The following is a 15,724-nucleotide window of genomic DNA, read 5'->3' as shown; positions in this document are numbered from 1 at the left end:
TCTAAACCACTTTCTTAAGGGTTTTGGAGACGCACAGAAGGAAAGAGTTGGGGCGATATTTGGAGGGATCCGTGGGGTCAAGAGACTATTTTTGGGATAGGTAAGAAGGGGTACTTTTGAAGGCAGTGGCAAAGAAGCCACTGGAGAGTGAACAGTTGAAGTTGACGGTTAGGGAGGGAGCAAGGGAGGGGGCAGGTGTTTTGAAGAGGTGTGAAGGGATGGGGTTATATGCACTGGTGCAGGGTGTCTATTTTGAAAGAATGCAGGAGACCTTTTGAGATGCTGTTGGAAAAGATGGGAGAGTTGAAGAAGGGTCAGGAATGGGGAAGGACTGGGGAGGGGCAGGGAAGATTTTAGGGATCTCATGCCTGATGGCTTCAGTTATCTCAATAAAGAAGTTGGCCAGGACTTTGGGGCCGAGAGATGGAGGAGACGGGGAGCTGAGGGTTTGAGGAGGGAGTTAAACATCTGGAATAACTGGTGAGGGCAATGGGCATGGGTATCAACAAGGATGAAGAAGCAATTTTGCCAGGAGGAGGAGAGGACAGGGTTAATGCACAGAGGGACATATATAAAGTGGGTGAGTTCAGTTGAATATCTAGATTTCCACCAGCTGTTCTGTGCAGCTTGTGCACAATAACGGAAGAGGTGGATTATTCATTCATTCAATCGTATTTATAGAGCGCTTACTGTGTGCAGATCACTATACTAAGCGCTTGGGAAATACAAGTCGGCAACACATAGAGACTGTCCCTACTCAACAACTGGCTTACAGTCTAGAAGGGGGAGACAGACACAAAACAAAACAAAACAAAACATCTAGACAAGATTATGGAAGTTATTCAGAACTGTGGGTTTGTGTTACAAGATAGATCGGCAAAGGCATAGGGAAGCTATTGAGTTGAGTTGAGTAGAGAAGGTGGTATTGAGAGCATCATTGTCATCATCAAGGCAAGGTAGAAGGTAAGAGGTAGCCTACCTCGACACTTATCCCTAAACCTAACCCTAACCCTAATGCTAGCTCTATCCATAACCCTAAACCTAATCTTAACCCTAGCCTTAGGTCTAGCCCTGGCCCTAACCCTAGCCTGAGTTCTTACCCTTACCCCAAGGTCTTATACTACCCTAGCAATTAACCCTATCTCTAACCCTAAGCATTAACAATAGCCCTAGGCCTAGCTATAACCCTAAACCTAATACTATCCCGTGTCCTAAGCCTAACCCTAGGCCTTACCTTAACCCTTGTCCTAAACCTAAACCTAGCCTTCGGACTAGCCCTAGTCCTAGTACTAGCCTTAACTCTAAACTCAACTCTTACCTTAACTTTGGCCCTAACTCTAGCTGTAGCCAGAGCCCTAATTATAACCCTAAACCTAACACACCATAATACTAACTCTAACCCAACTCTAACACTAAGTCAAATCCCAAACCTAACCCTAACCTTAACTTTAACCTTACTCCTAAAGATAGCCCTAAAACTAGCCCCAGGCCTACCCGGACCTCTAACCCTAACTGTATCAGTAACCTTTACAGGAGTACTAGCCCTACCACTAATCCTAACTATCAACCTATACCTAACCCTAACCCTAATCCCTACCTGAGCACTAGCCCTATCCCTAACACAAGCCTTAAAGATTTCCTTAACCTCAAACCTAACCCTAACCCTAACCCTAACCCTAACCCTAACCCTAAAATTTTCCGGAGCCATAAACTCTAATTGTAACTGTAACCCTAACCCTAACCCAACCCCTAACCCTAACCCCAACAATAACCTTAACCCTAACCCTAAAGTAACCCCAAATCTATACCTAATCCTAACCCTATACCTAACCCTACCCCTAATCCTAACCTTAACCCTATCCCTATCTCTAACACTAGCCCTAAATCTTTCCTTAACTTCAAACCTAACTCTAGCCTTAACCCTAATCGTAACCTTAAATCTTTCAGGGGCCAAAAAGTAAACTCTAACTGTAACCATAACTTAACCCTAACCCTAACAATAACCTTTACCCTAACCCGAAAGTAAGCCTAACCCTAACCCTAGCCCTAACTCTCATCCTAACCCTAGCCCTAACCCTAGAGTTAGCCCAGCCCTAACCCTAACCCTACTCCTTATCTTAACCCTAACCTTGTCCATAACGTTTTTAACTCTAGCTGCAGCCCAAGCCCTAGCACTAACCCGAACCCTAGCCCTAACCATAAAACAACCACCCCCAATGTTAATTCCACCCCTAATCCTAATCCTAGTACTAGGACAAACCCGATCCCCAGCCCTAATCCTAACTCTAACCCTAATACTAACAATAACCCTAGGCCTCCCCTTAAGCCTAATGCTAATCCTAGAGCTACCCTTAATACTAATCCTAAACCAAACCCTAACCCTCTTGGCTCTAGGTTTAGCCCTAGTGTTCAACTTAATCCTAACCCTAAATCTATCCCTAATCCTAGCCCTAATACTAGCACTAACCTTAAACCTCAAGCCTAGCCTTAACCTTAACCTAACCCTCTCCCTGAACTTTACCAAAAACCCAGACCCTATCCTAACCTTATAACCCTAACCCTAACCTTATAACCCTAACCTTAAACCTAAAAGTAACATTAAAACTAACCGTGTGCCTAGGTCTATCCCTAGCCATAACTCTAAACACAACCATAACCCTAACCCTGGCTGAAACCTAACCAAAGGTCTAATGCTAACCCTGACCCTAACCTTAATCATAGAACTTGGATAAACCCATCCCTTAACCCTAACCACAACCTTAACTCTATAACCCTAAACCTAATTCTAGTCCTAGCCCTAGCTCTAACCCTAACTCTAACCCTATCAATAACCCAGACCATAACCCTAACATAATTCAAGACCCAACCCTAACCCTAACCTTACCACTAGTCCTAACCCCAACCCTAACCCTAAACTTAACTATAAATCTAACTCCAAGTGTAATGCTAATCATAACCCTAACACTTCCCGAAACATTAGGTCTAGCTCAACCCTAACTCAATACGTAGTACTAACCTTAACCCTAACCCTAATCCTAATCTTAATCCTAATCCTACCCCTAACCCTAACCTTAACCTTAGGCCTAGCCATTGCTTTAACCCTAACGTTATCCAATCCCTAACCCTCAATTTAACCCCAACTCTAACTCAATTTCTACCCTTACCTTAACCCTAATCCCAACCTTAGCCCCAAACTAACCCTAAATCTGAACCTAACCCTAACCTTAATGATTGATTGACTGACTTATTAACCCTAACCCTAACTCTAAACAAAACCCTAACTACAACCCTAGTCCTAACCCAGCCATAAGCCTAGTCTATGCCCTAACCTTAAATCTAACCCTAAATGAAATCCTAAACCTACATCTAGCCCTAGCCCTAGACCCAACCCCAAGTCTAACGCTTACCCTAACCCTAATCTTAACACTAACGTTAAACGTAAACCTAATTGCCCAAAGATAGGAAAGAATGTGTAGGGCCCATGAACATGGACTCTTCCAACCCTGAGAATGTCATTAAACTGGTTAATCTCCCAGGTCAACTAAGTGTCCTAATCCTAACCCTAGCCCCCTCCTTCCTTTCCCCCTCCTCCCCCTCTTCATCCCCCGCCTTACCTCCTTCACTTCCCCACAGCACCTGTATATATGTATATATGCTTGTACGTATTTATTACTCTATTTATTTATTTATTTTACTTGTACATATTTACTCTACTTATTTTATTTTGTTAATGTGTTTTATTTTGTTCTCTATGTCCCCCATCTAGACTGTGAGCCCACTCTTGGGTAGGGACTGTCTCTACATGTTGCCAACCTGTACTTCTCAAGCGCTTAGTACAGTGCTTTGCACACAGTAAACGCTCAAAAAATACGATTGAATGAATGAACAAGCACTATCCCTAACTCTAATCTTACCCTTAACCCTAACCTTCATTTTAGCCGTATCCCCAACTTAAACCATAAACATAATCCTAACTCCAACCCTAACCATTAATGTAACCCTAAAACTAACACTAACCCTAATCCCAGCCCTAGTCCTATGAACAACCTTCTTCTAACCCTAACCCTAAACCTAACCCAATCCCTATCCCTAACCCTATCTTAAACCTAGCCCTAGACCTAACCACAACCCTAAACCTAATCCTAACCCTTGACCTAGCCTTAACCTTAACCATCACCCTGACCCTTGTACTACTCATAGTTCAAATGCAAATCCTAATCCTAAAATCAACCCTAGGTGAGGGCCTCACCCAGGCTTAACCCTATAACAAATCTTAACCCTAACCTCAACCCTAGCCTGAACCCCAACCCTAGACTTCACCCTAACCTTAAACCTAACCTAACCCTAACTTTAAACCTCACTGTAACCCTAAAGCTAACACTGAACCTAACCCTACCCTTAACTTCCTGAAATAACATAAACAGGTCTGGAGGCTACTGAGTTTGGACTCTTCCAATCCTGACAGTGTCTTTCCTAAGTAGCAAATTGTTATAAACCTAATCCTAGCTCTAACCTTAATCCTAACTCTAATCCTAATTTAAACCCTAACACTAGCACTATCCTTACCCTGAGACTTAACCCTAACCCGAAACCAAATCCTAGTCCCAACCCTATCCCTAACCCTAGACCCAACCCAAAAACAAGCCCTAGACCTATCTCTAAGCCTAACCCTAAATCTACACCTACACTTAATCCTAAACCTACCTCTAACTCTAGACTTAACCCCAATCCTAACCTTCCCCATAATTGTAACACTAGCGCTAACCCTAATCCAAACCCTAGCCCTAGCCATACAATTAACCCTAATCCTATATCTAACCCTTACCCTAAACCTAAACCTAACCTTAACCCAAAAGTAATAATGATCCTAATCCTAACCCTGAACCTAGCCTTTGACTTAACCTAAACTTTCACCTAACCGTTGCCCTACTAATAGCACTAACATTAACTCTCATGTTAACCCTAGGCCCAGGCCTAGTCCTAGACCCAACTCTAATCCAAACCCTAACTCTCACCCTAATGCAAACCTTAGCCCAATAGAAACACTCACCCTAACCCTAAACCTAGCCCTAATCCTAACCCACACCCTTACTCTAACCCTTGTTTTACCGATGACGCTAACCCTAAACCTAACACTAACCCAATGCACATCCTCATCCAAAACCTAACTGTAACTCAAACTTTAGTCCTAGCCCTAACCCTAACCTTAACACTAACCCTATCCTTAATCTCGACCCTAACCTATCCCTAGCTCTAACCTTAATCCCCATACTAACCCTAAAATTAACACTATCCCTAACTCACCAGGATTACCAATCAATCTGCGCATCAGGCAGAAACTCCTAACCCTGGGCTTCAAGGCTGTCCATCACCTCGCCCCCTCCCACCTCACCTCCCTTCTCTCCTTCTACAGCCCAGCCCGCACCCTCCGCTCCTCCACCGCTAATCTCCTCACCGTACCTCGTTCTCACCTGTCCCGCCATCGACCCCCGGCCCACGTCATCCCCCGGGCCTGGAATGCCCTCCCTCTGCCCATCCGCCAAGCTAGCTCTCTTCCTCCCTTCAAGGCCCTGCTGAGAGCTCACCTCCAGGAGGCCTTCCCAGACTGAGCCCCTTCCTTCCTCTCCCCCTCGTCCCCCTCTCCATCCCCCATCTTACCTCCTTCCCTTCCCCACAGCACCTGTATATATGTATATATGTTTGTACATATTTATTACTCTATTTATTTATTCATTTATTTTACTTGTACATATCTATTCTATTTATTTTATTTTGTTAGTATGTTTGGTTTTGTTCTCTGTCTCCCCCTTTTAGACTGTGAGCCCACTGTTGGGTAGGGACGGTCTCTATATGTTGCCAATTTGTACTTCCCAAGCGCTTAGTACAGTGCTCTGCACATAGTAAGTGCTCAATAAATACGATTGATGATGATGATGATGATGACTACAGAAGCACAGCATGGGGCTCCTGTGGTTGGATCCTTTCATCCCCGAGAATGCCATTCAACTTATAACTTTCCCAGGGCAACAAATTGTCCTAAACCTACTCCTAACCCTAACCCTAATCCTAAACGCTGGGGTAGATTCAAACTAACCTTGTTGGACACAGTCCTGTCCCATATGGACTCAGCCTTCACCTTCCCTTTAACCATGAGCTAACCGAGGCCCTCAGAAATCATTCACTTATTCGTTCATTCGTTCATTCATTCATTCAATCTTATTGATGGAGTGCTTACTGTATGTAAAGCACTATCCTCAGAACTCGAGATAGTAAAATATAACAATAAACAGACACATTCCCTGCCCAGAGTGAGTACACAGTCTAGAAGGGGAGACAAAGTTTAATATACAGAAATAGATAAAGAAGGAAAGAAAAAAACATAATCAGTAGATTACGGAAAGGTGACTTTTCCGCAGGGTTACCTAGTGAACTGTACTAAATTCTTGGGGGAACTATAACCGAGGAACATAACGGAAACATTTCCAGGAAGGAAGGAGGGAAGGAAGGAAGGAAGGAAGGAAGGAAGGAAGGAAGGAAGGAAGGAAGGAAGGAAGGAAGGAAGGAAGGAAGGAAGGGAGGGAGGGAGGGAGGGAGGGAGGGAGGAAGGGAGGAAGGAGGGAAGGAAGGAAGGAAGGAAGGAAGGAAGGAAGGAAGGAAGGAAGGAAGGAAGGAAGGGAGGGAGGGAGGAAGGAAGGAAGGAAGGGACGAAGGGAGGGAGGGAGGAAGGAAAGAAACGAGTAAATTACAGAAAGATGTCATACAGGGTCAGCGACATACTCACAGGGTCACCTTGTCGAGGGCTGGTCAGAGCTCTATCTACTAGATCAAGCTGCTTTCCTTTCCCATCGCACTAGATTATATCACTTTACTTCCTGTTCCAAAACCATGTTTCTTTGGGGCGGGGGGTGCTTGAATCAATCAGTCGGTCGCTCAATCGTGTTGATTGAATGCAATCTGCGTGTAGACCTCTGTCCTAAGCTACTGGGGCAGGACAACACAACAATATAACAGACACATTCCGTGGCCATAAGGAGCATTCAGTGTCCAGGGAGAGAGAGACACCTATAAGAATAGTTGGATTACTGGTATAGCAGAAGTCCTGGGGGGCTGGGGTTGGTGGGAAGGGGCTCGGCGGACCTCAGCGTAGCCGGAGCTCCGTGCATCGCGGCCATTTGCCAAGCTGAATATCAGCTTCAGGCAGCTTCTGCGCGCCTTCCCAGCATCGGCTGTGAGCCCTTTCGAGAGGCACGAGGGGACTGGTATTTAGGTAGGCGGAGACGAAAGCTGTCCAAGGCGAGCGAAAGATTTTGGGATTCGAGCCACTACTGAAACGCTTATTACAAGGTCTGGATGGTCTGGTGGTTACCTGTGCTGGGCCGTATGCGAAGCCGACGGAGCGAGGTGGAGAGACTAATTAGGGTTTGGTTCCGTGGGAGGATCTTGGGGAAGGCCAAGGGCAGCTGCTTGGAACAGCTCAAAACGGGATTATGCCACTGAAAGGGTGATGTAAGACCCCGCCCGTGTAAAAGGCCCTCCCTCCGTCCGTGGGGCCGCTCAGTGGTCTCACCGTTGGTTGTTCCCTCTTAGGAGGGAATGGAATTAAAGGTGCCTGATTTGGAGCAAGTTTGGAGTCTCTGGGTTCTCTTCGCTACACTTTGTTACACCTCATTTGGAGCTCCGTCCAATAGCCGCGGGCTCCGCTGAGGAGAACCTTGGGGTAGTATTTTTATGAGAAGCAGCGTTGCTCAGTGGAAAGAGCACAGGCTTGAGAGTCAGAGGTCGTGGGTTCAAATCCCTGCTCTGCCACTTGTCAGCTGTTTGACATTGGGCAAGTCACTTAACTTCTCTGAGCCTCAGTTCCCTTATCTGTAAAATAGCGATTAAGACTGTGAGCCCCACGTGGGACAACTTGATCACCTTGTATCCTCCCCAGCGCTTAGAACAGCGCTTTGCACATAGTTAGCGCTTAATAAATGTCATCATTATCATTATTATTCTTTAGGCAGAGGTGACCACTCTTAAGAACCAGCGTCAGAGTACGATTCTTAGAAGCCTTTGTGCCCCAGACTGCCATGCCTCCCTCTCTCCCCTGGCCACACGGCCCGATTGGCTGGGTGCCGGTGCCTGGGCTAGTCCTAGTTTACCCGCATTATCGAAGTGGCGTTGGTTCAGCCACCATTCTTGGACAATCGCGGGTGCGGGGACTATCGGCACAGAGCAGAGGCAGCCTGCGTCACACATCGGGGCTCGCAGCCTATGGAAGAGAGTTAACACTTAGTTGATTCTCAGGTTCCCAGGCGTAGCAGCTGAGGTTTACAGGTTCCAAAGTGTCTTGACCAAAGTGTCACACAGCACAAAAGTATCGCCACCGGAACTTGGTTCTAGGTCTGCCACATCCCAGCCCTGTGCCCTTTCCAAATTGGTTCACTGCTTCTCGAGGGAGATTCGAGGTTGTTTCGATGGCGACGGGGCCCTGGGAATCCAGAGAAGCTGACCGGGGCCAGATGAAGCCAGGCAGCTGCCCTCTTATGGCAACTCTGGAGTATTACATCAGCCCTCAACCGATGCGTCAGTGCTTTAGTACTTCGTCATCCTCTATGACGTCCTTCTACTGGGAAAGTATATTTTTTGTCCCTTCTCCCATCTACATTGTCCAGTTCCTTGGGCCAGGGACAATATGTACTAGGGCCCTCCGACACCTAAAACTACACAGGTCCAAAACGGTCCTCCTTGTCTTCCAATTCGAATCCTGTCCCAGAACCTACTTCTTTATTGCTCTCTGTTTTTTCTTCTACTGATATTTCTTCAGCCCTGGCTAGGTGCCAGGTACTGTACTCGGAGCTGGGGTAAATTTAAGTTATTCTGGTTGGACACATTCCTGTCCCACATAGGACAGTCTTCCCCTTCTCGTTTTACAGATGAGGTAAATGAGACCTGGAAAATTCTTTCATTTATTCCTTCCTTCCTTCTTTCTTTCATTCAATAGCATTGACTGAGCTCCTACTGTTTTCCAAGCACTTTCCTCAGAGCTGGGGAGAATACCCTATAACAATAAACAGACACTATCCCTACCCACAGTGAGCTCACAGTCTAGAGGGAGAGACAGACTTTAATATACAGAAATAAATGAATACGGAAAGAAAAAATGAAACAATCAGTCATTTACAGAGAGGCGACTTGCCCACAGGGTGACATAGTCAAGAGCCAGAATTAGAGATCTCGCCGAAAGATCCAGCTGCTTTCCTTTTGCATCACTGTAAATCGTACGACTTTTCTTCCTGTCTCACACGTCTGTATTTTGTTGTTGTGTTTGACTCAATCAATCGATCGAGGAATCGTGTTGACTGAGTGCGTTATGTGCATCGAGCACTGTACTCAGATTTGGCGGGACTATAACCCAACAAAGAGACACATTCACTGGAAACAATTAGCTTTCAGTCTCCGGCGGTAGGGGGGACGACTCAATAGACACCAATAGTAAATCATTCATTGTGGCTATAGACAGAAGGGCGGGGGGGCTTGGGGTTGCGCGGCAAAGCTCAGCGCGTTCGCAGTGCTGCACAAAGCCGCCCTTTTTCAGGCTGAATATCGGCTATCCGAGCCTGCTGCGAGCCGCCCAATGACTACGACACAGGCCGTGGGGCACGACGGAGATTGCGATTCGGTAGGCGGAGGTGATCGCTCTCCAGAGAGACCATTTGACTACGACTGTCTGAGGTCTTCGAGCCTCGAGCCTCCAAAGAACCCTCCCGAAAGGGTCTGATTGACTGGGTCAGTGCCTGGCCTGGGATCCGTGGGGATACTATGGACAGCGCCGGGTAATAATGAGGGTTCGCTCCCATAGGAGCATCTTGGGGAGAGCCAAAGGCAGCTGCCTGTACCAGGTGAGAGCGGGATTATGCCAATGAATGGATGTATAAAAAACCCTACCGATTTAAGGGACCGCTCAGTGCGTTGGCGGTTTGTTGTGTGGTAAATTCTCTGGTGAGTGAATGGGAGGAAAGGAGCCAGATTTGGACCGAGTTTGGGCTCTCTGCGTTCTCTGCGCTACACCTTACTGGGCGTGGTAGCCAGTACTGAGAAAATGCCATAATTACTATCAATCTCAATCGGAAAACGTTCTAAACAACCGCTGCCGGCGCCTTCTGGCTGACCCATGGCCTCGAGCCCCGACCGGGGACACGATGGGACTGGTAGTTCTTGAGGCGGAGGTGAATGCCAATCAAGAGCCAGCATCAGACTACGACTCCGAGAAGGCTGTGTGGCCTGATGCGCCACCCCACAGTCCCTCCCATCGCGAACCGGCGGTATTGGGAGGGTGGGTGCATGGGCTGCTTTCTGTCGCTTCCACTTTCTCGCAGTACTTTTAGTTCAGCGATTACACTTGGCCAATCACTGGTGTGGGGGACGTACGACCAGAGCAGAAGCAGTCTGCCTCCCACATTGGGGGTTCCCAGCCTGCGAAAGAGTGTCAACAGGTGGTTCATCCTCAGGGTTACAGGTGTGGCAGCTGAGGCACACAGATTCCAAAGTGCGTTGGCCAAGGTCCCGCAGCACAGAAGCCTCAAAACCGAGACTTAGTTCCAGGTCTGCCACATCCCAAATCGCTTCGCAGCTTCTCTAGGGGGCTGAGAGGTTTTTGGAAGGCTGCGGGGCTGTGGAAATCCAGAGGAGCAGGCCGGGGCCACACGAAGCCGGGAAGCTTCCCTCTTGTGGGAATTCTGGAGTGTTACATCGGCGCTCAACTGATGCTACCCGTTTGGAGCGAGTTTTGGATTTCTGTGTTTTCTACACTACACCTCACGGGCAGGGGTAGCAAATACCTAACAAATCCCCTAATTACTATCATTCTCCATCGGAAAACAGACTGAACAACCGGCGTCCGCGCCTTCCGCGCTCCGGCCAGTGGCCGTGGGCCCCTTCGGAATGAGCCTTGGTGGTGGTAGTGCTTTAGGTGGAGGTGACCACCCTTGAGAGAGAGCGTCAGAATACGACACCCAGAAGTCTTTATGTCCCGAGCCGTTACACCGTGGTCCTTCCCCTGGCCACACGGCCCGATTGGCTGGCTTCGGCTCCCTGGGCTGGCCCCAGTTTACCCGCATTATCGAAGTGGTGTTTGTTCAGCCGTCATTCATGGACAAACGCTGGTGTGGGGACTGTCGGCATAGAGCAGAGGCAGCCTGCGTCACACATCGGAGCTCTCGGCATGTGGAAGAGAGGGAACACTTAGTTCATTCAGGGAACACTTAGTTCATTCTCAGGTTCACAAGTGTGGCAGCTGAGGCATACAGATTCCAAAGTGTCTTGACCAAAGCGTCACATAGCACAAAAGTATCGCCACCGGGAGCTGGTCCCAGGTCTGCCACATCCCAGCCCTGCGCCCTTTCCTAATTGCTTTGCTGCTTCCTCTTCCACATGGGAATCACAGACTTCACCTTCCCATTGTATTCATTCATTCATTCAAATCGTATTTATTGAGCGCTTACTGTGTGCAGAGCACTGTACTAAGCGCTTGGGAAGTACAAGTTGGTAACATATAGAGACGGTCCGTATGCAACAGCGGGCTCACAATCTAGAAGGGGGAGACAGAGAACAAAACAGAGCATATTAACAAAATAAAATAAATATGTACAAGTGAAATAAATATAGCAATAGATATGTACAAACATATATACATACATACAGCTGCTGTGGGGAGGGGAAGGAGGTAAGGCGGGGGAGGGGGGAGAGGAAGGAGGGGGCTCAGTCTGGGAAGGCCTCCTGGAAGAGGTGAGCTCTTAGTAGGGCTTTGAAGGGAGGAAGAGAGCTAGCTTGGCGGATGTGCAGAGGGAGGGCATTGCAGACCAGGGGGAGGACGTGGGCCAGGGGTCGACGGCAGGACAGGTGAGAACGAGGCACAGTGAGGAGATTAGCGACAGAGGAGAGGAGAGTGCGGGCTGTGCTGTAGAAGGAGAGAAGCGAGGTGAGGTAGTGGGGGCGAGGTGATGGAGAGCCTTGAAGCCGAGGGTGAGGGGTTTTGCCTGATGCATAGGTTGATTGGTAGCCACTGGAGATTTTTGAGGAGGGGAGTAACATGCCCAGAGAGTTTCTGCACAAAGACGATCCGGGCAGCGGTGTGAAGTATGTATTGAAGTGGGGAGAGACGGGAGGATGGGAGATAGGAGAGGAGGCTGCTGCAGTAATCCAGTCGGGATAGGATGAGAGATTGAACGAGCAGGGTAGCGGTTTAGGTGGAGAGGAAAGGGCGGATCATGGCGATGTTGCGGAGGTGAGACCGGCAGGTTTTGCTGATGTATTGGATGTGAGGGGTGAACGAGAGAGCGGAGTCGAGGATGACACCAAGGTTGCGGGTTAGTGAGACTGGAAGGATGGTATTGCCGTCAACAGTGATGGGAAAGTCAGGGGGAGGGCAGGGTTTGGGAGGGAAGATAAGGAGTTCAGTTTTGTACATGTTGAGTTTTAGAAGGCGGGCAGACATCCAGATGGAGATGTCCTGAAGTCAGGAGGAGATACGAGCCTGGAGGAAGGGAGAGAGAGTAGGGGCAGAGATGTAGATTTGGGTGTCATCAGCGTAGAAATGATAGTTGAAGCCATGGGAGCGAATGAGTTCACCAAGGGAATAAGTATAGATAGAGAACAGAAGGGGACCAAGAACTGACCCTTGAGGAACCCCTACAGTAAGGGGATGGGAGGGGGAGGAGAAGCCCGCAAAAGAGACTGAGAATGATGAGGTCAGTGAGGCCCTGAGAATTCATTCATTTATTCCTTCCTTCCTTCATTCATTCAATAACATTCATTGAGCGCTTACTGTATGCAAAGCACTGTCCTCAGAACTGGAAGAGTACATTATAACAATAAACAGGCACAATCCCTGCTGTGAGCTCACGGTCTAGAGGGGGAGACAGAAGTTAATATACAGAAATAAAGAAGGAAAGAAAAAAAAATAATCAATCAGTCATTTACAAAGAGGGGACTTGCCTACAGGGTGACATGGTCAAGAGACGGAATTAGAGCTTTCGCTACCAGATCCAGCTGCTCTCCTTTCACATCACTGTAAATTGTATGACTTTTCTTCCTGTCTTACAAGTCTGTATTTCGGTGTCGTGTTTAACTCAATCAATTGATCGATCGATCGAGAAATCGTGTTGATTGAGTGCATCCTGTGCATCGACCACTGTACTCTGCTTTTATGGGAGTACAACCGAACAATCAAAGAGACACATTCTATGGCCACAACGAACTTTCAGGCTCCGAGGGAGACAGACAATAATAGCAGTCAATTCATTGCGGCTAAAGACGGAAAGGCTGGGGGCTTGGGGTTGTGGGGAGAGGCTCAGAACAGCTGCTGCACTGCGCAAAGCAGCCCTTTCCCAGAGTGAATATTGGCTACCCGAGCCTTCTGCGAGTCCTACAACGGCCTCCAGATTGGCCGTGGGGCACGACAGAGGTGGTAGCTTGGTAGGTGGAGGCGATCGCTGTCCAGAGGGAGCATCAGACTACGACTCCCATAAGTCTTTGGGCCTCGAGCCTCCACAGAAACCTCTTGACATGGCCTGATTAATTGGGTCGGTGCCCGTGCTGGACTTCATGGGGATATGATGGAGAGCGCGGGGTACTAATGCGGGTTGGCTCCCGTGGGAGCATCTTGTGGAGGACCAAGGGCAATAGCCTGGACCAGCGGTGAGAGGACTCATGCCAATGAAAGAATGTGTAAAAACCCCTCCTGATTTAAGGGGCTGGCCTGCAGTTCATTGGGACGCTCAGTGCCTTGGCGGTTGGTTGTGTGGTAAATTCTCCCGAGTGCGAATGGGATGAAAGGAGCCCAATTGGGACCGAGTTTGGGGTCTCTGTGTTCTCTGCGCTATACCCCACAGAGAGTGGTAGCAATTACTTTTTAAATGTCATAATTATTATCAATACCAAACGGAAAACGTCCTAAACAAGATCCGCCTGCCCCTCTCGCGCTCTGGCCTATAGCCCCCTAGCTGGGCACGATGCGACTGGTAGTTCAGGAGGGTGAGGTGAACGTCAGTCAAGAACGAGGGTCAGAGAACGACTCCCAAAAATCTTTGTGACCCGATCCGACACGCCACGCCCCCTCCCACCGCCACACTCCCGGATTATTTGTGTGGGTGCCTGGGCTGGCTTCTGTCACCTCCACCTTCACGCAGTGTTGTTGGTTCAGCAATTACTCTTGGACAATTACTCTTGGTCCCCACTCTTGGGGACCGTACGACCAGAGCAGAGGCAGCCTGCGTCCCACATCGGGTCTCTCAGCCTGTGGAAGGGGGTTAACACCTAGCTCATTCTCAGTTTTACAGGTGTGGCAGCCGAGTCATACAGATTGCAAAGTGTCTTGGCCAAGGTCACATAGAACAATCGTGCCGCAACCGGGACTTCGTCCCAGGTCTGCCAAATACCAGCCCTGCTCCCTTTCCAACTCGGTTCGCTGCTTCTCGAGGCGGGTGCGAGGTTGTTTCGATGGCGGCGGGCCTCTGGAAATCCAGAGGAGTCGTCCGGACCCTGATGAAGCCGGGAAGCTGCCCTCTTGTGACAACTCTGGAGTATTACATCGGCCCTCAACCGATGCTTCAGTCCTCTTGTACTTCATCATCCACTATGATGTCCTCCTACTGGGAAATATATTTTTTGTCCTTCCTTCCATTTTCATTGTCCAGTTCCTTGGGCCAGGGACTATGTGTACTATGGCCCTGTGCCAAGGTGACCCTGGACACCGGCTATCCCAAGGTCAAAATGCTACCTTATTCATTCATTCAATCGTATTTATTGAGTGCTTACTGTGTACAGAGCACCGTACTAAGCGCTTGGGAAATACAAGTTGGCAACATATAGAGACGGTCCCTACCCAAAAGCGGGCTCACAGTCCTTAAGCTGTGACATAACTTCTCTGGCCGGAGAGGGCGTGGCAGAAAGATAGGTGTCCCTCACCTCAGTAAAGACCAAATAAGGCATGTGGATGAAAGGGGCGGAGATTGAGCAGGCAGAGAACGGAAGCCGGGACGGCCTAAGTCACAGGTAATAAGTACCTGTAGCCTCTGACCTTCTGGGCAGGAGACCGATACGTGCAGCAGTAGCAGCAGCAGCAGCAGGTGCTGCTGTAGCAGCGGCCCAACGTGTTCTTCTCTTCCCAGAACGCCAGTTGCCCGCTCTGCAATCTGGATCAACCCACCGAGGAAAGGGCCGCGGGACGGGTGAGTGTCTCGCCGAACGTTGATGGGTGGGAGCCAGGTGCTCCACTATGGGCGGGGAAAGCATAAGTGAATACCTCCCCAAGTGGGAGTGCAGGTGACGAGGGCCAGCCTCCTCACCACGTGTGGCTAACTCATAAGTGGATTGTTCCCGTGTGGGAAAGCACGAGGCGAGAGCTATTCACCTCACCACGTGCGGGTAACATATAAGTGTATTCCTCCCATTAGGGAAGCTCTAATATTACTAATTCATCACATTCCTCCTGAAAGGGACGTTCAATTCACTGCTCCTAAACTATTACATAATTCAATTCGCCTCGTGGAACAAATGTTATATAAAACTCAGGCTTTCCGTCCCGGGCATCTCTCTCTTGCCTCGCGATTCCCGAACGAACCTGTCCCCGGGTGACGGGTGACATAAATGGCGACGGGGATGGGATCGGCGATAGGGGACAGAGAGCCAAGAAGGCTGTTTGAATTCCTTGTGAATCGGGGATGGATCCACAGCCTCTGGG

Source organism: Tachyglossus aculeatus, unplaced genomic scaffold (assembly GCF_015852505.1).
Source record: "Tachyglossus aculeatus isolate mTacAcu1 unplaced genomic scaffold, mTacAcu1.pri scaffold_116_arrow_ctg1, whole genome shotgun sequence".
In the NCBI taxonomy this organism is placed as follows: domain Eukaryota; kingdom Metazoa; phylum Chordata; class Mammalia; order Monotremata; family Tachyglossidae; genus Tachyglossus; species Tachyglossus aculeatus.
This window is presented reverse-complemented; position numbering follows the sequence as displayed.